This window comes from Aquarana catesbeiana, linkage group LG12 (genome assembly GCF_042186555.1).
Source record: "Aquarana catesbeiana isolate 2022-GZ linkage group LG12, ASM4218655v1, whole genome shotgun sequence".
Taxonomy (NCBI): Eukaryota; Metazoa; Chordata; class Amphibia; order Anura; family Ranidae; genus Aquarana; species Aquarana catesbeiana.
The window spans coordinates 47,943,321-47,962,200 of record NC_133335.1 but is presented as its reverse complement, the minus strand read 5'-3'; positions in this window follow the sequence as shown (position 1 = coordinate 47,962,200).

The following is an 18,880-nucleotide window of genomic DNA, read 5'->3' as shown; positions in this document are numbered from 1 at the left end:
TAGGTAAGTACACATCTGTGGGTAGGGTGATTTAGGGCAGGGCAAAGGGACAAACAGGATAAGTGCACTTGCACGTATTCTATAAAGTGCCAATAAAAGTGCCGTAAAGAAGAAAGTAAATACCTCTGCTGCCATGCCGTGGAACACTGCACCACTGAAGAGAAATCGCCAATGAAATTTTCTTCAAAAACTGACACCTAGTGGATTATCAAGGTGATAGTTCACTGCTGCGCTTAGTGGTTCCTCCTGCGGAACCTTACATCACTATTGTGCCTAGTAGCCATGTAAAGGTCAGTGGAGGAAACTACCGAGAAAATTGGGGGGGGGCATGAAAGATTAACCCTTTCGGAAGTGTTAATTTTGGTGAAACGCAGGTGGCAGGACAGGTGTGTATTTATTTCATTCTTTACAGACAGAGCTTTTATTGACCTTGTAAAGTAGGCATAAACCCAATCACTATAATCTCTTATAAGCGTTAAAATATTTAAAAAAAATATATTCTCAACTGTTTTAAATCTGAAGCTTTCTTTAAAATAATACTTGGTGATCCTGCCATGAAGGTCCTTGTTAAAGCACTTCCTTTTATAGAAGGAGCACGTTCTGCAAGCGTGTGTACACAAGTCTGTCGGACAAAAGTCCAAAGTACAAATACGCATGCTCGGAAGCAAGGACAAGCTGGAAGCGGTCAGTCTTGTAAACTAGCGTTTGGAATGGAGAATTAACATTCATGACGTGGCAAATTATGAAATCTCGAAATGCAGTGCACAATTCTCTTCTTCTTTAATGGGATAATAATGAAGCTGCTTTGCTGGTGATACTGATGGAGATATTGCAAACACATTTTCAAACGCTTTTTTTTTTAGTGATATCAAGAATAATATTATGCTTGTTAACACCATTATCCCGTAGTTTTTACTATCAAAGATACAACTATGTTGCTGTCCCTTGTCAATTTTACATTTTTTTTAAATGTAACTGCCTACTCCCAAACTGTCATTTGCAGTAAAACACATAGCCAAGTATTATTTTCCACAATTTTTTTTATTGTGCATTAAAAAAAAAGAAAACAAATAAAATTAGACATGCTATCTGCCAATAGAACTTAACCAAAAAGTACATTCTATGCATCCAAAAATATAGAAAATATACCAAATCAAATCATTATTCAACCAAAAAAAATAATGTCAAAGCAATAACTCCAAGGCCAAAATTAAATAACAGGTTATCTCCTCCGATTCTGCAACATATCTGGTTGACGAACGGCCGTTCAAAAACGAACTGAAAAGCGTGAAATGAAAAGCGCAAAATGAAAAGTGCGGAATGAAAAGCGCAAATCAACACTCACCAATCTTCTACTAACACGAAATTAGCAGGAGCCCAAAGGGTGGCGCTAAAGAGCTGAGAAACAACGTAGTACGTCACTATGTTCGTATTTGTTGGCCGACAATTCCCTGCCGTTTGTATGCAAGACAAATTTGGGCCAACGCCCTTTAGACAAAAGTACACGGTTTTGTTGGCCAACAATCCGATCGTGTATACGAGGCTTAAATGTTTTCCAGCTAGGGTTTACATCTGCTAACTTAAGAGCTTCCATGCTGGCCACACATATAGCAATCTGATCTAAAAAAAAGTAAATTTAATCTAAAAAAGAGAGAATAACCCAAAATGTATTATCAACAGTCAGGCAATCAAGCAAAAGAACCCCCAAATGACTGGTAGTAAATCTGATAATTTTCTATCAGCATGTGTGATTGATCATAAAATGAAAGATTACTCTGTATAAGCCCCCATGCACTGCTGAGCGATCTGTAGCATTTTGGCTGACGCCCAGCAATGCATGACAAGAGCAATCACGGTATTGTCTATGGGGCTCATTCACACCTATGCAATGAGCTTCTGTGTCACCTTGCTTCTTTTAATGCGACAGTGATTTTTTAGCCCCATAGACTTCAAGAGCAGTGCAGCCCTTATGCTGCATAGTTGTTGGTAATAAAGCACATTACACATTAAAATTGTATCATGTGTGGCTATTTAGTTGTTAGAAAACCTAAAGCAGATTATACAGTCAAATTGTATCATGTGTGGTCAACTTCAATATTGTTTAACTAGGCCAATATTCAACATAGTAACCCAAAGCAACAAATCATGGTCTATTATAGTAATTGCCCAAAACTGTGGAAAGGTGAAATTCATTGGTTGCCTCCGTGTTTCTGTTCTTTGTATCTCATCACTGCTCTTTTGCTGTGCCTTAGGGCCCGCTCATACTGTGAGCATTTCCAAGCATGTTGCAGCTGTTTGAAACATTAACAAAATGCTAGGATGTGAGCAACTGCATTGTTCTCACACTGGGGCGTTGTGCTGTGGGGCATTTTGAAAATCTCCAGCATGCTGAATTTCCTTAACCTATTTAGACATATTCTGCTTCTGTTGTATGCCATGGAAACGCTCACAAAACCTTGAGAAATGCTCGTTAAAAGAGCTTTACGCAGGTTTTCAATGTCCAAAACAACTTCATAAGCTTCAAAAGTCATATAAAAAGCTACAAAACTTTTTGAGGGGATGTGGACCTTAGACCTATGACCTATAGCCAAATAGGCCTCAGTACCTGACAAGGGACAAGGGAGAAGGATCAGGGCTTATGGCCTATGCCCTAGGAACTTAACCTCCCAGATAGCAAGCAATTGTGCTGCAAGTTTGAAAATGGCTTGCTAAGCTATTGCTAGACTTGTCAGGCTTCACAAGTTTGTTGCACAATTATAGCAAGTCTGCATTGCATGACTCCAGATCAACTGCAGTGCAAACATTCTGCAAGTCTGCTGCAAGTTCTGGTTCATTTATGTTGTGCAATAGTCATCCCACCACAGGGGTCACTGTGGCTGCATTTTAATGCTGTAGACTTGCAGGGCTCTTGCTGTAGACTCACCACTGCAACTTTGCTCTTGCTGTAGACTTGCAAGGCAAATTTGCTAAAAATTGGAAATGTGTCAATTAGAACTTGTGCTGCAAGTGCTCTGCAAATGCACAACTTGCCAGTGAAAATGTGCAGCAAGTTAACAGACCTACAATTCAACACTGCCACAAATATGTGGCAAGTTATCCTTGCTATCTGGGCTTAGGCATATACCATATACCCTGGTCCTTCTCCCCTGCTGTAACTGCTTTGCTAGTACAGTCAGGGCCAAGATATGGTTCTCTGGATAGGCCACCCCCCTAATAATACCTATCTTTCCCTGTGCCTCCCCTGCTGCTTTGTTCACCTGTGGGAACCCTGAATCAAATTCTTGTGTAAGTTCTGTGTCGGGGGTTAGTACTCTTCTCTTCTCCCCTAGAGTGAGTGACCTCTCCCCTCCTGTTTAGGCCCAAACACTGCATGTTGGGAAGCTGGTCAGATGTTCGCCCATACCTGGAAATACCAGGTATTTCCGAGGGCCCTCAAAGACCAATTGACTGTTGGGAAGTACAGTATCAGTCAGGGGAGAAAGTGACAGATTCTCTTTAAAGTATAACTAAAGTCAAAACTGAACAAAGTTTTTGGATGGAGTAGTGAGGAATTAGAACATCTATCAGGTTTTTTTTTCTATATGTGTCCTCATTAGGGATATTCACCCTCTGTATTTGTCCTTTTGACCATTATCAACAAAAGCAAAGAAACATCCCAAACTTTGAGTTGTCACCAGAACAGGAATGGAGAGGAAATCTTCCCACTGGGACACTAGTTCTAGTTTCTCTAACTTCCTGTTTTGTCTTTGGGGCAGGAAGTGAAGGGATGTCTCCCCAATGGGACACAGATGGCAAAAAAACCTGGGTAATAACTCTCTCTTAGTCTATCCAAAATGAAAAAAAAAGTTTTGCCTTTACTTCTACTTTAAGACTTTTATATTTTCCACTTTAAACACCACTTAACTCTAGGTTCTGTCAATTTACCATGACAGTTATCAGCTTCATATGATTATATAATGACCATCACAGTCATTTTCATCACATTGTTAGTTTATACTTGCACATGTGTATGCAGGGTGTGAAGGAGAAGTACACGCTATAAAAGGTGAAAAATCATTTGAGGTAGTTAAAATATGAACTTTTTAGCCATTGGACAATATCAGTGGCCAGTTTTCCAGTTTAGGCATAATCCCATTCAATGCAATGTTTAAAATGTGCTTCTATACAGCTGCCAAAGTCCTCTATGTGTGTGTGTTTGTCTCTGTTTGTGTGTGTCAGCAGTGAGTAAGAGTGTGAAGAATGATACCCTCCCGCTGAATAGGATGGACTCCTGCAGAGTACAGGAATGCCATTTGGCTCCCTGATCTGTGTGGCTCTTCTCGCCATTGAAGTGTAGGAGAAAAGTGAATTGGAACAGAATGTTGGCTTGATTGGGGGCAGGGAATCCTCTTTAGTGGTGTAGTAATAAAAACAATAAGGGTTCACGGGTATCCCCACATTAGGACTGATTTGGATCTTCTAGTTAGGTCACCACTCAACATTCCAGAATGGAGGAGGTGGTTGTAGAAGGGTTGCATGTATAGGGATGTCACACGGCCCCTTCTGTTTTTTCTGATGGAACAAAGAGCAGGTTTAATGATTCCCCGAGATAGCTTCTTTTTCTCTTTCTCAAGATCTCTGAAGATGTAGGCCTGGCTGATGGGTGGAATTACAGTGCCTATGCGTGAACTCTTTGGACATGTAGCCAGAAGGCCACTTGTTGTGACACCACTGAGCAGAAGCTGCTGAAGTGAGGGATCGCAGCCCATCTCGGGCCACGAACTATACCAAGCTTGCCAAGACAACACTTTATCAATGACTAATGCATTTTGATATGGCTGTCCACTGCATCTGTACTAGAAAAAGAAAAGAATCCAGATGCAAATGTAAAATCATACATAATCAAAATATACAGACAGCTCACATGCACAAAGCATGAAAGCCAAAAGGGCCTTACATATAGTGGAGATTAAACAAGGTACAGCTAAAAGGTGCATGCTCCACTCAACACAACCTGGAGATGGACAGCCTTACAAAGGAAAAAGTGGACGAATGGCTCATACTCATAGAAGGTTTATTTGACTCTTATAATCCTAGCCTTGCCTTACACAGGCCATAGATGACTTGATCTTCTCTTGTTCAGCCTGTGGGTGGATAAAGAAAATTTCAATCGATTCATGCAACTGAGGCTACATAGGCAGCTACCTATGTACATATACAGCCTTGTATATTTCTACACAAGCTAAGCTATATACAGTGCCTTCAAAAAGTATTCATACCCCTTGACATTTTCCACATTTTGTCATGTTACAACCAAAAACACAAATGTATTTTATTGGGATTTTATGTGATAGACCAACACAAAGTGGCACATAATTGTGAAGTGGAAGGAAAATGATAAATGTTTTTCAATTTTTTTTACAAATTAATACAGTATGTGAAAAGTGTGACGTGCATTTGTATTCAACCACCCGTGAGTCAATACTTTGTAGAACCACCTTTTGCTGCAATTACACCTTTTGCTGCAAAGTCTATTTGGGGATGTCTCTACCAGCTTTGCACCTCTAGAGAGTGACATTTTTGCCCATTCTTCTTTGCAAAATAGCTCAAGCTCTGTCAGATTGGATGGAGAGTGAACAACAATTGTCAAGTCTTGCCACAGATTCTCAATTGGATTTAGGTCTGGACTTTGACTGGGCCATTCTAACACATGAATATGCTTTTATCTAAACCATTCCATTGTAGCTCTGGCTTGTATGTTTAGGGTCCGTATTCTGCTGGAAAATGAACCTCCGCCCCAGTCTCAAGTCTATTCCAGACTAACAGGTTTTCTTCTAAGATTGCCCTGTATTTGGCTCCATCCATCTTCCCATCAACTCTGACCAGCTTCCCTGTCCCTGCTGAAGAAAAGCATCCCCACAACATGATGCTGCCACCACCATGTTTCATGGTGGGGATGGTGTGTTCAGGGTGATATGCAGTGTTAGTTTTCCGCCACACATAGCATTTTGCTTTTAGGCCAAAAAGTTCAATTTTGGTCTCATCTGACCAGAGCACCTTCTTCCACATGTTTGCTGTGTCCCCCACATGGCTTCTCACAAACTGCAAACTGGACTTCTTATGGCTTTCTTTCCACAATGGCTTTCTTCTTGCCACTATTCCATAAAGGCCAGATTTGTGGAGAGCACGACTAATAGTTGTCCTGTGGACAGATTCTCACACCTGAGCTGTGGATCTCTGCAGCTCCTCCAGAGTTACAATGGGCCTCTTGCCCACTACCCAGCCTGTCAGTTTAGGTGGACGGCTAGATGGATGTCTTGGTAGGTTTGCAATTGTGCCATACTCTTATCATTTTTGCATGATGGATTGAACAGTGCTCCGTGAGATGTTCAAAGCTTGGGATATTTTTTTTATAACCAAAGCCTGCTTTAAAACTTCTCCACAACTTTATTCCTGACCTGTCTGGTGTGTTCCTTGGCCTTCATGATGTTGTTTGTTCACTAAGGCCTGATTCACACCTATGCATTTTTAGTGCTTTTTGCATTTTGCAGATTTGCACTACAGAACTTGTTCTTATAGGAAACCATGGTAAATGGACTGTAGGGCAAATCTGCAAAATGCAAAAAGCACTAAAAATGCATAGGTGTGAATCAGGCCTTAAGTTCTCTAACAAATCTCTGAGGGAGTCACAGAACAGCTGCATTTATACTGAGATTAAATTACACACAGGTGGAATCTATACTAATTGGCTGACTTCTGAAGGCAATTGTTTTCACTAGATTTTAGTTAGGGGTATCAGAGTAAAGGGGGCTGAATACAAATGCACGCCACAATTTTCAAATATTTATTTGTAAAAAATTTGGAAAACCATTTATCATTTTCCTTCCACTTCACAATTCACAATGTGCCACTTTGTGTTGGTCTATCACATAAAATCCCAATAAAATACATTTACATTTTTGGTTGTAACATGACAAAATGTGGAAAATTTCAAGGGATTTGAATACCTCTTTCAAGGCACTGTATTTTAATGTACCATGGTAAATTAACTACACAGAAGTTCTCAGACAAACGATCACTTATCCAGCACTTAGAAAAATCATAAATGAAGTAAAAGAGCAGCTGCTATAATGAAAAAAATCCTTGATACAAGGGAAGCAATCAAAACTACGATTTGGAATAATTTTAATCAAAAGGTAATCTTTCAAAACTTCAGCAACGCTGAAGATTTTAAAAAGAAGCTAAAAAATCTGTATATTCAGCTGAGAACTGGAAAAGCCATAGTGCTTTACAAATAAAAGTTCATATGTGATTCATCTGTTGTTTAAAACTGGAGAAGCCAAAGTGATTTGCAAATAAATGTTCAAGATCAATCAAAAGCCTTGTGTTGTATGTGAAATGGTTGCGATCGCTGCCAAACGAACATCAATCCGATCCACAGTGACCGATCAGCAAATAGGGAGGCCAGCACTCTTGTCTTCTAATTCACCCAGATCCAGTCAGCTGAAAGCTATCCTTAGTACTTGGGCAAATAAGGAGAGAGGAAGCCTCATAGTGTAAAACTGTAAAGCTTTTAATATCCAAAAAAACACCCCTCCCTTATTACATTGAACTTACAAACAAGTAAAAAAATAGGGCATCCAATAAATGGTAGCGTGGTATATTCCGTTATGAGAATCTCACCACCTGTCAGAGAGCTGTAATCGTCCATGGTGGTTCCCGGGGGGAGCCCAAAACGAATGACCTGTAGGCAAGCCGTGTGGTACACCTAGACACGTTTCGTGAATCCGTCTATCAATAGGCGTAACCCACACGGCACCGCTTGCTAATATATATCCTTTTAAAATTAACCATCTCCTGTGGTCTGATGAGACCAAGATAAACTTATTTGGTTCAGATGGTGTCAAGCGTGTGTGGTGGCAACCAGGTGAGGAGTACAAAGACAAGTGTGTCTTGCCTACAGTCAAGCATGGTGGTGGGAGTGTCATGGTCTGGGGCTGCATGAGTGCTGCCAGCAAGGGGGAGCTACAATTCAATTAGGGAACCATGAATGCCAACATGTACTGTGACATACTGAAGCAGAGCATGATCGGAGACTGGGCTGCAGGGCAGTATTCCAACATGATAACGACCCCAAACACACCTCCAAGATGACCACTGCCTTGCTAAAGAAGCTGAGAGTAAAGATGATGGACTGGCCAAGCATGTCTCCAGACCTAAACCCTATTGAGCATCTGTGGGGCATCCTCAAACCTAAGGTGGAGGAGCACAAGGTCTCTTACATCCACCAGCTCCGTGATGTCGTCATGGAGGAGTAGAAGAGGACTCCAGTGGCAACCTGTAAAGCTCTGGTGAACTCCATGCCCAAGAGGGTTAAGGCAGTGCTGGAAATAATGGTGGCCACACAAAATATTGACACTTTGGGCCCAATTTGGACATTTACACTTAGGGTTGTACTCACTCTTGTTGCCAGCGGTTTAGACATTAATGGCTGTGTGTTGGGTTATTTTGAGGGGACAGCAAATTTACACTGTTATACAAGCTGTACACTCACTACTTTACAGGTGCACTCACTTTTGTGAGATACTGTATATATATATATATACACACACACAGTAGTCTTATTGGAGTGCAGGATCCAGACGCACAACATACAGATCCACACTGAATTCTCTTACACACTGCAGCTATTTCCTAGCCCCTTTAATTGAGCACAGCTGCAATAACACTACTTAATTTCAAGGCCTTGAAAGTGGAAGCACTCAGGGTGGGGACAGGAGAGAACGTGGAGCCAGAAGGTGGGTGTTAGGTGGCTCAGGCAGGGCTGCCTTTGTCATGAATGAAGCCTGTACATTCCAGACAAGCAGGAAGATAATCATAGTCCATCTTGGCATAATTTACTGCAGCTTATTAAGGCAATTTACTGTGGAGCAGGCACACACATAACATGTTCCAACTCGAGGACTCTTTTTGGTCAGGGTGTTTACAGTCTTGAATTCTGTAAATTTCATGATCAGACCATTTATTTTTCCATAAACCTGCTGCTGCTGTGCTAGGCCCCTTAGTAAGCAGTGTCTGTAGTTTGAGTTGCCAGTATTTCAAATAAAATTCATGTTGCCCCCAATTTTTTATGTCCTCCACATAATTAAAGTGGACCTTTCAGTAACTTTTGAAGTCTGCATTAATTAATTACTGACACGTCACATTTTATGGAAACAAGCTGGCCAGAACCACCTCTGGAGGGAGTCTATTCCACATTTTCACAGCTCTTACTGTGAAGAAACCTTTCCGTATTTGGAGATTAAATCTCTTTTCCTCTAGACGTAAAGAGTGCCTCCGTGTCCTCAGTATTGACCGTAAAGTGAATAACTCAACACCAAGTACACTTTATGGACCCCTTATATATTTATACGTGGTGATCATATCCCCCTTTAACCCCTTCTTCTCAAGAGTGAATAAATTCAGTTTCTCTAATCTTTCTAAACCCCCCTATCGTTTTCAGCCAAGGAAGCTGCCATCTTTACCTCTGTTTATTCTACAACTGTCATGATGCTACACATGTGATCAGTTATGACACCAGCCATTGGCTGGTTTGACAGTTTGGTTCAGAGCACAACCAATGGGAGTGTTACATTCCTGGCACATGCTGGAAATGAAACAGTTTTATGGATCAGTTTACTTCCGCTTTAAAAGCTCACCGTGAGCTCCAGGCAATGACTTTGCCTAGGCTGGGATGATGTCATCAGTCTGCTGCAGACTGGAAGAAGAATTATTTTCAGTCTACTCTCCCCCAGTGATGAGACTATACATTGTAACTTTGTAGCAAGTCACAAGGTAAGGGACTGCAGCAAGGGGGCTGATCTGTGTCAGACTTTTGTAAACACAGCCAAGAAATTCAAAGACACAGGGATTTCAACTGGTTGCTACTTTTGAGAAAGCATCCCAGTCCAGAAAGTAGAAAATAACCTTGGGTGATGCTTAAACAATGATGACTCCTTGATGTCCTTCTGAAGCAAAAGTAAATAAAAGGTATAGTCAGGGTGAGTACTGTGATTTCTGTTAGTGGTAATAAACCTCTGGAACTGTTACACTTGCACATTAATTAGCATGCGTATATTTAAAGTGTTACTAAACCCAGTAATATGAAAATAGTCCCCCCCCCCCCCCCCCACAGTGCCTACAGCTTATAAATCTTCTTTTTGCATTAAAATATTGCCACTATATACCTTTTTGGATGATCTGTATACCACGGTTACATGATAAACTGCACAGTTTCTCCAGTGCTGAGAGTTCAGGAAAGTGGAGATTTCCACTGCAGCCTGTATACACGCCCACATGTCTGATGTCAATATCATGTGACCTGGCTATCTCTGAGAACAAGTAACTGTTCTCTCCAGCATAAAAGACACAACTGAGCATGTGCAGGTCGGCTACTCTGCCTGTGTTAGCTGGCCTTCCCCAGATAGACAGTGCAGGAGGGGGAGGATCTGTGCATACAGGAAAAGAGCCTTTTTACATAATGCAGCGGATTAACCCCTTAAGATGGGTACACTGTAGTCATAAAGGGATGGACATGGTCAGCAAATATACTCAGGTAGGTCGTGGTGATTAAACAGTGCTCAATTGGTACTAAGGGGCCCAAAGTGTGGCAAGAAAATATCCCCCACACCATTACACCGCCACCAGCCTAAACCATTGATACAAGGCAGGATGGATCCATGCTTTCATGTTGTTTACATCAACTTCTAACCCTACAATCTGAATGTCGCAGAAAAATTTTCGTGCATGCCCGATCGAATAAGATCGGATGCACGGTCGTGATCGGCTGTCGAAAGTAGTGTACACACGATCCGAAAATCCTACGATCCTTCCTCGGACGACCGTTTTCGTACGATATTCGGATCGTGTGTACGGGCCATAAGTCTGCATTTTGACTAGTGCCTATGACAGTTGCAGCGGCTCATATTAACCCCCACAGGAAGATAACACCATGAGGGCAGAGGTCCGAAGATTTAAACCAAGAGAGCAGCCACCAGCACAAGGGATAGTTTCTGAATGAATGTAAGTGCTGGGCCTTATGCCACTTTAAATAAGAATTTGAACAAAAGTTAAGCTTTAAGGGGCTGTAGGAAGCACAAATGTGAAAACATTGATTTGTAAACCTGTTGTGATGGTAGTGATCCCTAGCAGTCTTGTGTAATGTGTGTCCAGTCTATGACTGTCTTCTCAAGCAACTTCTATGGCATGTTCACTGGCCATTATATGCGGTCTGTTGGTGATGTCAACGGCTACACTTGAGGCTCCCGGTGTCAGGAAAGTTGACCACCACTGTGCTGGACGAGGCTGTATCCTGCACATCACTGGCGTCTCAAAGTCATGGTGAGTCAGTCTGAGTTTTAGCAGCCTTGAACTGAAGTAGACCAACTTAACCACTGCTGTCCTCTGTCTGCACTCCTCTACATCCAGTGATAGAATTTGCGTAAGTTTCTTTTGCATGAGTATTCCAGGACATCTATTAGTGGGCACTTCCACAGAAGACTCTGCGCTATATTGGTGGGGGTCTTGGATAGTTTATATAGCAGCAGAGTTCTCTAAACTCAGAATTGTATTCATTATATACATTGTATATGTACTGTATATTGTATATCTGTTTGTTTATACGAAGTGTAGTGTAGGGCAACCACAGGTTGCAGGAAATACATTTGTTTGATTCCCTTAACAACAGACAGTGTTGATGCGGGAATCCCTCCTGCTGAACCATTGTTCTGGCTGGCGATCGATCAACTTGGTATATTCAGCCTGCCCATACATGGTTCAAATCTCAGACGTTTTCTGCTCAACCGGCCAAGATTCGAACGGTGTATGGCCTACCTTACCCTTTGAGCCCTGACTCTCCTTTATTGAAGAAGGTAAGCCTGAGCACTGTCACAAAAGAGTTAGTGGGGCCTTAGTTCTAGATAAGTTCTGACCTAAGATACACAATTTTGTGGTGCTCAAATGTAATATCAGTACCCTGAAGGCCCATCTCCAGCCAAAGTCACTTAGATACACATAGTGGTTTGTGAAGCTCTTTGAAACAAATCCGTCACCGTTCATAAAATCTGAAAACTAAAAGTCTGTCTTAGAGCAGGCTATTACCTTTATTAACAGACAAGCCTCTATTGTGTATCCCTTTGATCCCAGGAATGCGCTGTCACTAAGTGCCTGGACTTTCAGAGCCTCAGAAAACCCATCTCATCATCCATTAGGACTCCCTCAGTGGCCAATAATGAATTGCTTATTGGATATTAGGACATTCCATACTGGCTCTAGGCTCAGACCATAGTTACTAGGTTGGAAAAGTGAAGGCCCTCAGCAACAGAGTATACCTGAGCGCAGAAGGGCATACAGAAGATACTTGATGGTTGAGAACAAGGTGCCTACACTTAGAGAACCCATCCAACCATCCAATAAGACTCCTTCAGTGTCCAATATAGGCTCGCTTATTGGATAATTGGTCAGTGGAGCCTGGTTCTGGGCGCAGAGCTTAATTACCATGTTGGAAAAGTGAAGGCCCTCAGTGACAGAGTATGCCAAGGTTTAAAAGGGCATCAAGAAGATACCTGACTGGTTGAGAAGTACAACAAGGTGCCTAAACTTAGACAACCCATCCAATAAGACTCCTTCAGTGTCCATTATAGGCTCACTTATTGGATAATAGGACAGTGGAGCCTGGTTCTGGGTGCAGAGCTTAGTTACTATGCTGGAAAAGTGAAGGCCCTCAGTGAAAGAGTATGCCAAGGTTTACAAGGGCATCCAGAAGGTACTTGACTGGTTGAGAAGCATAATAAGTTGCTTTGAACTTTATGTTTTTAAAATTTAGAATGACAGACGGTCTTGATTTAAGCATATGATGCACATCCCAGCATATATGTACCTTAAGAGTGCCTCACACCTCTAGTGTTACCACAGTTCTTTACTATTATTAGTTGTGAATTGGCAAACTTACCCTTCTTGTGCTAGGGTCCCTTAGAAGTGAAAAAACAGCTCTAGTATTACCTCAGTACTTTACCATTAATATTTAGCACAATAAATATGGCCAACTTGCTCGACTTTGCACCCTCCCCTGCAGCACCAACCTTTCCTTTGCGTGTGCCCAACACTACCAGGTGTAAAAAAATACAGCATTGTGAAAAGCTTTGAGATACCACATTTAGAGCTTACACAAGGTTGAGGACTCTTCCCAAATACCAGTGCTGTCACCTGAAGTGAATCACATGCTTCTGTATACCAAGAAATAATACTGTAGGTATTTACTTCACTCCCAGTGGCAAAATGGAGTAATAAGGGAGTGATAAAGTATATACTGCTTAGAATGGGGAGGAGGGGGGCAATAAACGTAACCTGGTGCTTAGGCCTGCCCTTGCTTTAAAGAAGAACTCCAGCCTAAAATAAAAGTGAATGGCCCATTTAAAGATAAAATAAAAACAGAATTTGCTGCAATATTAACCTTCAATCTAGAGATTTACCCCACAATACTTTTTGCCATGAGTTTTTCTAAGTCTAAAAGCCAGCATCATTCAATCCACTTCCTGTAAGCTGAGGTCATCACCTGATTGGCTCCTTGTAATGCTTCTTCTTCTTACACAGCAGCCCTGCTGTACAGGGGCTGCAAGAGGCTAATACCAGGTGAGATTGCCTTTATTTAAACATTACATTTACCAATGAATTCAGAAGTACAGAGCTGCATTTATTTGTATCTGAGTTCCGTAGTTTTAGCTCTGTGTTGGGACATCCAGTAATATTTGTACAGTCAGCACAAATTTGCCTGCTCTGGTAACAACAAATCAGGAACCAGAGTATTAGTGTTTTGTCTTTACTACTAAAAATGGATTGGAAGTCAGACAATAGTTTATAAGGCCTTAAACTAGATCTATATACAAAGACATCCCCAATCTCATCACTAAATATCCCTCTCTACTTAGCTCGGCTGCAGAAATAATTGCTGCTGTCATGTGACCAAGTGCCTAGGCTCCTCTGCTGAAGGGGAGGAGCAACTGGTCTGAACTTTGATTCTCCTTATCAGTCCACATCACCTGGGGAAACGCCTAGGCAGGGTGTCATGTGATCAGCTGCCTTGGAATCGTAAAGCAGAGGTTTTTGCAGACAAAGCATGTCAGGACTTTTGTTGCTTTTTCGAACTGTGAATTGTATTTGATGACAGGTCTTAGACATAACTTAGGAGGTGCAGGCACAATCCAACCTCCGAATTAGGGCTGCAACGATTAATCGTTAAACTCGATAATGAAAATCGTTGTCAACGATTTTCATTATCGATTAGTTGGTCTAAGGTCACCTTCCTCCATCCCAGTGAATCCTGTTCCTGTGCACAAGGCGGCAACGCCGCCATATTCTCATGAGAATACAGCGGCGCTCATGTGACCAGGCATGTCCGCCTCTCCTCCTCGCTGACGTCAGCTCACCCCTCAGGCCCGCCCGCTGCTGCCTCGAGGGAAGAGAGAGGGAGGGAGAAGCAGCCGTGATATAAGGTAGTGGTGCTGCGGCTGTATATAACAATACTAGTAGTAGTACATACATTGTGATGACAAGTGCCCCTTGACTTAACATAAGTATTTCTGGGGGGGGGTTTAGTGCCCCATCATTGCTATTCTGGGGGGGTGGGTGGAATAGTGTCCCATCATTGCTGTTCCAGGGGGTGGGTGGAATAGTGCCCCATCATTGCTTTTCCTGGGGGGGGGGGGATAGTGTCCCATTGGTGTTGCTGGAAGGGGGGGGAATAGTGCCCCATTGGTGTTGCGGGGGGGGGAATAGTGCCCCATTGGTGTTCCTGGGAGGGGGGAATAGTGCCCTATCATTGGTGTTCCCGGGAGGAACAGTGCCCCATTGGTGTTGCTGGGGGGGGGGGAATAGTGCCCCATTGGTGTTCCTGGGAGGGGGAAAATAGTGCCCTATCACTGGTGTTCCCGGGAGGAATAGTGCCCCATCATTGGTGTTCCCGGGAGGAATAGTGCCCCATCACTGGTGTTCCCGGGAGGAATAGTGCCCCATCATTGGTGCTCCCAGAAGGAATAGTGCCCCATCATTGGTGTTCCCGGGAGCAATAGTGCTGCCCTATCATTGGTGTTCCCAGGAGGAATAGTGCTGCCCCATCATTGATGTTCCCGGGAGGAATAGTGCCCCATAATTGGTGTTCCCAGGAGGAATAGTGCTACCCCATCATTGTTGTTCCTGGGAGGCATAGTGCCCCATCATTGGTGTTCTGGAAGGAATAGTGCTGCCCCATCATTGGTGTTCCCAGGAGGAATAGTGCTGCCCCATCATTGATGTTCCCGGGAGGAATAGTGCCCCATCATTGGTGTTCCCAGGAGGAATAGTGCTGCCCCATGATTGATGTTCCCGGGAGGAATAGTGCCCCATCATTGGTGTTCCCAGGAGGAATAGTGCTGCCCCATCATTGATGTTCCCGGGAGGAATAGTGCTGCCCCATCATTGATGTTCCCAGGAGGAATAGTGCCCCATCACTGGTGTTCCCAGGAGGAATAGTGCTGCCCCATCACTGATGTTCCCGGGAGAAATAGTGCCCCATCATTGGTGTTCCCAGGAGGAATAGTGCTGCCCCATCACTGATGTTCCCGGGAGAAATAGTGCCCCATCATTGGTGTTCCCAGGAGGAATAGTGCTGCCCCATCACTGATGTTCCCGGGAGAAATAGTGCCCCATCACTGGTGTTCCCAGGAGGAATAGTGCTGCCCCATCACTGATGTTCCCGGGAGAAATAGTGCCCCATCATTGATGTTCCCAGGAGGAATAGTGCCCCATCACTGGTGTTCCCAGGAGGAATAGTGCTGCCCCATCACTGATGTTCCTGGGAGAAATAGTGCCCCATCACTGGTGTTCCCAGGAGGAATAGTGCTGCCCCATCACTGATGTTCCCGGGAGAAATAGTGCCCCATCATTGGTGTTCCCGGGAGGAATAGTGCTGCCCCATCATTGTTGTTCCCGGGAGGAATAGTGCCCCATCATTGGTGTTCCCAGGAGGAATAGTGCTGCCCCATCACTGATGTTCCCGGGAGGAATAGTGTCCCATCATTGATGTTCCGAGGAGGAATAGTGTCCCATCATTGGTGTTCCCGGGAGGAATAGTGCTGCCCCATCATTGATGTTCCCGGGAGGAATAGTGCCCCATCATTGGTGTTCCCGGGAGGAATAGTGCTGCCCCATCATTGGTGTTCCCGGGAGGAATAGTGTCCCATCATTGGTGTTCCCGGGAGGAATAGTGCTGCCCCATCATTGGTGTTCCCGGGAGGAATAGTGCTGCCCCATCTTTGGTGTTCTCGGGAGGAATAGCTAATTATTTTCATTATTACTTTAAATAAAATGAAAAAATTGCATATTACGTTTTTTTTAAATTATTTTATCCGATTAATCGAAACATAATTATGAAAATAATCGTTAGTTGCAGCTCTACTCCGAATGATCATTTTTAACCAATTAGCACATGAATAATCCCCCTCCTGTTACCTGAGCAGGTGGGCAAATGGGGTGCGGACATTCCAAGCATCTGTCTTATATAGCAGGAGTAATCACCTGGAGAAATACAAGCTCATCCTACTATATCTCGGAGAATTCCTGGCTGACAGCGTCTCTTGCTCACCAGCCATATCAGGTGATGATTATGTTATGGCTTTAGGTACTGTGAGCTGTAAAAGAGTCCACTTCAATATAGAGACACTAAACAATATTACTATTCTCTAAAAAAGAATCTATACTCAACGGTTTGAATTACTAAAGGCAGATAGGCTGTTCCTTTGCAAAGGGAATTTTCTCCCCAAAGCTTAGGGAATGTGGTGAAATTTCACTTCGCAAAGAATACCCCCAATCACGTGCAAGGAAAAAAAAAAAAAAAAATGTTTGCTTGCACGTGATTGGATGATGGAAATTCTGCAGAGCTCCACCTCATTCACGAAGCTCTAGGGAAAATGCCCTTGCAAAGTGAACAGTCTATTTGCCTTTAGGAAATCAAACCAATCCACTACTGAATAGTCATGTAAACATTTTTTTCTCATTAGTTTTCCCCTGCCGTCCCTTTGTTTGGAACAAGCATTCATGTGCAATGCTCTGTGCACAGTACAAATCCCATAGTCTATAGCAGAGATGGCGAACCTTGGCACCCCAGATGTTTTGGAACCACATTTTCCATGATGCCCATGGACTCTGCAATGTAACTGAGCATCATGGGAAATGTAGTTCCCAAACATATGGGGTGCCAAGGTTCGCCACCACTGGTCTATAGTTTCATAGGTGTACGCAGCCTATTGCATTAGGGTGTGCCCCCCAAAGCTCAAACACATATGTGTGTGCATGTATGTATGTGTAATTTATACACACACACTGTTATAAATAAATGTAAAAAATATTTTAAAATGTATTAAAACAAGGACAGCGTTAGTAGGGAAGAGATTGGTGTCAGTAGTCTTTTATTATTTTATTTTTGTATTACTTTTTACCCTTTTTTTAAGGAGCCCCATTGGGGGGCTTGGTGAAATATCAGCAGGGGGAACCTGCACCGCACAGGGTGATTAGGGCGTGCTCGGGCACACCTGGCACACTCCCTGCACTCGCCCATCCATAGTTCCTAGTCCATCTCGAGAGTGAGCAAGAGAGGTTGGCTACGCTTCCACATACAGTGGGGCCATGATGGACACATGTAGTCACCTTCTAACAGGAAGAAAGAAGAACAAAAAAAGGAGATTTGCTGGTGGCTGAGAGCAATAAAAGGCTTTTTTTTTTTTTTTTTTTTTTAAAGTTAAAGTTAAAGTGAAACTTCACTCTCCCAATCAACATCATGCATGCTTGAGCTAAGGGCTGATAGATTCCAGGAAGTAAATGCTACATGAATCATTTGCCCTTAGTCAAGATGGCCAGGGCCAGAAATGGTCTCTGCAGTGGATTATTTATTTATTTTTATTGCATTTCAGTGTAAATATGAGATCTGACGTCTTTTTGACCCCAGATCTCATATTTAAGAGGTCCTGTCATGATTTTTTTCTATTACAAGGGATGTTTACACAATTTCTTTTCTTAAGGAACAGCGTAAAAAAATAAAAAATAAAAGGTAAAATAAATAAGAAAAAACATTTTTTTAAACGCGCCCCGTCCCGCCGAGCTCGTGCGCAGAAGCGAACGCATATGTGAGTAGCGCCCACATATGAAAACGGTGTTCAAACCACACATGTGAGGTATCGCCGTGATCGGTAGAGCGACGAGAGCAATAATTCTAGCCCTCCTCTGTAACTCAAAACATGCAACCTGTAGAATTTTTTAAGCGTCGCCTATGGAGATTTGGTAAAAGTTTGTCGCCCTTCCACGAGCGGCCCAATTTTGAAGCATGACATGTTGGGTATCAATTTAATTGGCGTAACATTATCTTTCACAATATAAAGAAAAAAATTGGGCGAACTTCACTGTGGTCTTATTTTTTAATTCAAAAAAAGTGTATTTTTTGTAAAAAAAAAGTGCGCTTGTAAGGCCGCTGCACAAATACGGCGGGACAGAAAGCATTGCAACGACCGCCATTTTATTCTCTAGGGTGTTAGAAAAAAAAATGTATAATGTTTGGGGGTTCTAAGTAATTTTCTAGCAAAAAAAAAAAAAAAATGTTTTTAACTTGTAAACAACAAATCTCAGAAAGAGGCTCGGTCCTTAAGTAGTTAAGTATTCTGGTTGAATTTAGTAATCATATCATTTATACTATTATTTTGGTCTCTTCAAATTTTGTGGGATAAAGGAGGACATCAGTGGGATATGTTCAGAAAATGAAAAGTCAAAAGCGTGGTGCATGGAGCAGTCAATCATTTCTAAACCAATCGCTATTATTTTTTTTACCTTATCCCTCCAACCT